Here is a 5,549-nt window from a genome sequence, read left to right on the forward strand (position 1 = left end):
TTTTCCTCCCTAGGATCAATGAATGTCAACACTTTCTGGTCTATCCTTTTACAGATATTTTATAAATATGCAAGCAAATAAGAATATATTTTCTTCCCTTTTTAAAACCTCTGGCCTGATCTGTGGTGACACAGTGGATAAAGCATTGACCTGGAATGCTGAGGTCAAGGCACATAGGAGAAACTACGAGTTGATACTTCCTGCTCCTCCCCACCCCACCCCACCCCACCCCACCCTGTCTTTCTCTCTTTCAATCTCTCTCTCTTCTTTCTAAAATCAATAAATAAAAATCTTAGGGGAAAAAAGCCTTTTGGTTTCAACTCCTTGTTTTAATTGGCACAATATTATAGAGATTGTGTCACATCGGTAAGTAAAGAGTGTTTTCATTCATTTTTATGATGACAGTATTTCAATTTATAGTTGACTATAATTTGTTTAACCAGACCCTTTGTTATAGCTACATAGGCTTCTTACAATATTTTGCTTTAACTAACAATGCTGGAATAGAAAACTTTGGCGCTTGCTTTGGCAGCACATATACTAAAATTAGAACTATACAGAGGAGATTAGAGTGTCCCCTGTGCAAGGATGACACACAAATTTGTGAAGCATTCCATATTTAAAAGAAAAGAAGAAGAAAACTTTGATTGCAAGTCATTTGATGGTGGTGGTTTTAAAATGTGTCCACCTGGTCAGGTTGAACCTTGGACTTCACAATTCCCTTCCTTGTATGTTTTCTGCTAGAGTGGGACACAGGAGACGTTTTTGTCACATGAGATTGGAGGACAGAAGTGAAGATGTTTTTATCTTTCTAAACATACTCTACATTAAGAAAGAAATTCTACATTTATATATTTAAATAAATAGTCCCTTTGGAATTTGCCTATGTATTTCCCCATTAGTTCCAAGACCATTTATTGAATACCCTATTTATCCTCTATTGATTTTAATGCCATTTTCATCATATTATACATTCCTATAATTGTTTGGGTCTATTTGTAGATTGTCATCCTTTCTACTGATTTGTGTGTAATGGTATTATTTCACTTACTGACATTTATAATACTTTAAAATATCTGGTTGGTCCAATCCTCCTTAATTACTCTTCTTTTTTTAGAATTTTACCGGAAAATCTTGTATTTTTTTTTTTTTTTTTTCTGAAGCTGGAAACGGGGAGAGACAGTCAGACAGACTCCCGCATGCGCCCCACCGAGATCCACCCGGCACGCCCACCAGGGGGCGACGCTCTGCCCACCAGGGGGCGATGCTCTGCCCCTCCGGGGCGTGCTCTGCTGCGACCAGAGCCACTCTAGTGCCTGGGGCAGAGGCCAAGGAGCCATCCCCAGCGCCCGGGCCATCTTTGCTCCAATGGAGCCTCGGCTGCGGGAGGAGAAGAGAGAGACAGAGAGGAAGGGGGGGGGGGGGTGAAGAAGCAAATGGGCGCTTCTCCTATGTGCCCTGGCCGGGAATCGAACCCGGGTCCCCAGCATGCCAGGCCAACGCTCTACAGCTGAGCCAACCGGCCAGGGCCTTGTATTTTTTTATATAATGTTTAGACTCAGTTTGTCTAATTTAAAAATCCACCTATCATTTTTTAAACATAATTATATTAAATTCATAAATCAACTTAGCGAGGAAGATGATATCTTTATGATATTGAATCTTACTAGTTAACAACACAGTATACTTTCTACTTAATAACTTTTTCTTTTGCTTCTAAAAGTAAATTTAAATTTTTTGTGTGTGGAAATTGCACATTTATTAGTGAGTTTATTTCTAGTTATTTTATATTTTTATGAGACAATTGAAATACATTTTTTTTTCTATTATATTTTCAAATTGGTTATAATTTATAGATTTTTTTCCCATTGTAATATTAAGTCAGACACACCTGAACGGTTGCAGGCTGGTTATTGTTCCTCTTTTATACTTCTCAGTAAGTTTCCTAGGCAGTCTTAAAAACAGTAAATTATTATTGCAGCTCTCTTGCAAATTTCTCTCTTAGTCTCTCAGTTCCAAAATTCCTTAGCAGGATCACAGATGGTGTCCCTCTCTGCTGGTATTTTAGTCAAATCAAGGTTTTGTTTATGCTTTTTTTTCTGTGGGCCAAATAGTGGAGATGTTTTTGGTTAAAATTGGAGTTTGATCTCATCAAGTCTCCAAACTGAGCAGCCAGGATGCTGGCCAGCAGTGCTGTTATCTGTCCTGGGGACCCCACGGGTGTGGAGAATTGTGCAAGTCTGTAGAAACTGCTAAGGCCATATTTTCATACCCTTTTGTGAACTGATACAAACTTTGCAGTGCTGAGAATATAAAAATCACTCCGATTTTATCCCATTAATTAATTTAAAAAGGTTAGAATGGCAAAAGATGAGATCACACATCTAGTCTAAAGCTTTCAGTTTATAGGTGAAGGCAGGCATGTTAAAGAAACTATAGTTAAAAAGTGATGCTTCAAAATATTAAAAATAGAACTACCATATGACCCAGCTCTTCCGCCTCTGGTTATTTATCTGAAAAAACCCAAAGCACTCATTCAAAAAGACATATGCACCCTCCTATGTTCATTGCAGCATTATTTACAATAGCCAAGATATGGCAGCAACCTAAATGTCCATCAGTAGACAAATATATAAAGAAGAGGTGATATGTATGTGCTATATTACTTGGCCATAAAAAAGAATAAGATTTTACCATTTGAGACAACATAGATGAATCTAGAGCAGTGGTCCCCAACCTCCAGGCCGCGGACTGGTACCGGTCCGTGGGCCATTTGGTACCGGTCCACAGAGAAAGAATAAAGAACATATTATTTCTGTTTTATTTATATTTAAGTCTGAACGATGTTTTATTTTTTAAAAATTACTAGATTCTCTCTGTTACATCTGTCTAAGACTCACTCTTGATGCTTGTCTCAGTTACGTGATACATTTATCCGTCCCACCCTAAAGGCCGGTCCTTGAAAATATTTTCTGACATTAAACCGGTCTGTGGTCCAAAAAAGGTTGGGGACCACTGATCTAGAGGGTATTAGAAATAAGTCAGACAGAGAAAGACAAATACCCTATAGTTTCACTTATTTGTGGAGTCTAAAAAACAAAGGAAATTAACAAACAAAACAGAAACAAACTCATAGATACAGAGTACATTTTGCTGGGAGTCAGATTGGAGAAGGGTTGTGGGGATGGGTGAAAAAGGGGAAGGAATTAAGATGTACCAATTACCAGTTATAAAAACAGCCATGGAAATGGAAAGTACAGCATAGGAAGTATATTCAATAATAGTGTAATAACTCTGTATGGCGAAAGGTGGGTATCAAGGTGATCACTTTGTAAGTTATATAAATATCTGATCACTATGTTGTTCTACACCTGAAATTAATATGTCAACTTTAATTGAAAAATTAAAAAAAAACTATAAACAACAAAAGTAATGAATTAAAACTGAAGACTTCAGATGCCAGAGCTGGTGCTAGCTCTTCTAACTTAAACTGTCCTCTCTCCTTTATCTTGAAATGTCTCAACATGTCAAAGAAGCCTTCTACAACAGTCATTGTTTTCCACTGTAAGCACCAGAGTGAAAAAGACCTGGTCAACCACAAAATGTACTCATTGGTAAGTCAGACCAAGTGGCTATCTTTGACTTTGTTTGTTTATCTCTAGACCTTTTTATAATCTAGCAGTTCTCCAAATGTGCTCTGGGGACCCCTGTGAAATGGCAACACCCCCTCAGGAAGTCTGCAAGGTCAAAACTATTTTTATAATAATTTTAAAACATTATTTGACTTTTGTACTTTCATTTGCTCAGGTTTTCTAAAATTTTCTAAGAAAGTAGGTTTAGGATGCAAATATATATGTGCATTTTTAGAGGTTAAATATATTTGTTCTCAATACTTTTATTGAGCTCTTACAGTCTTCAGTTATACTTGTTATAATCTCTTTAACCTCATTATTATCCAATAAACTGTTATTTTCAAATCCTGAAGTTTGCCTCTAACCTACGTGGAAACCCAAGAAGTAAACATATTTTGCTATTTTGATTTACAATCATTATTTTTTACTTAAAAAAAAATTTTTTTAATTGCTTTAAAAATAGTTTGTTAATTAAAAAATAAAAGTATTATGGTGCCCATTAAGTAGTGCTGTCACGTGGAGACCATTCCTCTCAATGTTTATGGAAAAAAGAATTAAATATTTTAAATATAAGTATGATAAACTCTTTAAAAGATAAAAGTTATTTGTTACAGCTTTTCATATTAGAAATGAAAAAACCTCCAAAACACCTTATAGAGTAAGTTATCTTTTTTTCTTTTCCAAGTGAGAGGAAGTGAGACAGAGAGACAGACTCCTGCCTGCACCCAATTGGGATCCATCCAGCAACACACATCTGGGACCAATCTTCTGCCCATCTGGGGCCATGCTTAGAGCTATTTTTAGTACCTGAGGTGGAGGCTCCATGGAGCCATCCTCAGCACCTGGCCTGATGAGCTCAAATCAATCAAGCCATGACTGCAGGAAAAGAAGAGAGAGAGACAGAGAGAGAAAAGGGGGAGGGGTGTAGAAGCACATAGGAGAAGCAACTATCTGCTTCTCCTATGTGCCTTGACCAAGAATCAAACCCGTGACATCCACATGCTAGGCCGACGCTCTACTACTGAGCCAACTGGCCAGGGCTGGAATAAATTATCTTTATGTTGACTGGAGAAATGCCAACAATAGTTGAAAGGCTTACGAAATCTTTACAGTTTGACGTGGCTGGATGAAAAGCCAGTAAAGGAAATCATGGTAGTGTCACCTTCCAATGACACAATACTGTGTTGCATAAAAGATTTGGCTACAAATATGATAACTGAGTTAATATCTTATCTGCAGAAATGGTACTTCTGCTTTACTAGACAGACCAATCTATAGATGTGACTGGGCTTGCTGTTTCGCATGTATTCATTCGTTACCAAACCCAACTAAAAATCATTGACGATCTGATGGGAATACTTGGCAACAAACAGGAAGTGTTGAATAACATTTTGAACCTTCCGGTTTATCCTGGAACAAGTCTGTTGACATTTTGCATTGGTGATACAATAGCCAAGGGGAGTGAAGCCTCTGGCGCCTGGACATAAATCGAGGCAGTGGAATTACGTTGTACTAGCCGTCTCTGTGTCCCTCACGACACAGTTGCAGCGACAACCCGGTTTCACTTAGGAATGTCCTTGATCAAGCTGTAAAAGTTGCCAATTTTATTGTCTCAATTCCTTGAATACGTGTCGTTTTAATTCTTCCACATGCCAAAATGGGGAGCACTTGAGCGGAAGTATGATGGTTGTCTCAAAGAAAAGGCACCTGGGCGGCTTGACAGATGTGACCTAAACAAGCTATTTTGGCCACAGAATGTCCTTATTACTTGAAAGAACAGCAGACAGAGAAGTTCTGATTATTCAGAGTTGGATATTTGTCAGACACTGTTTAGAAAATTCACCAAGTGAACCTTTTTTGTTTCAAGGAAAATAATTTACAGTTTTTCTTCCAATGATGAAATTGAACTTTCAGGGC

General features: G+C 37.7%; 1 non-coding gene across 1 annotated transcript; it reads left to right on the top strand.

The window, feature by feature from the left end:
- Window positions 1-516: 516 nt before the first annotated feature.
- LOC136404634 (U6 spliceosomal RNA) lies at window positions 517-623 on the top strand. Its single transcript, XR_010751354.1, has one exon. It is a non-coding gene; the product is annotated as a U6 spliceosomal RNA (small nuclear RNA).
- Window positions 624-5,549: the final 4,926 nt, after the last annotated feature.

Source organism: Saccopteryx leptura, chromosome 4 (assembly GCF_036850995.1).
Source record: "Saccopteryx leptura isolate mSacLep1 chromosome 4, mSacLep1_pri_phased_curated, whole genome shotgun sequence".
Taxonomy (NCBI): domain Eukaryota; kingdom Metazoa; phylum Chordata; class Mammalia; order Chiroptera; family Emballonuridae; genus Saccopteryx; species Saccopteryx leptura.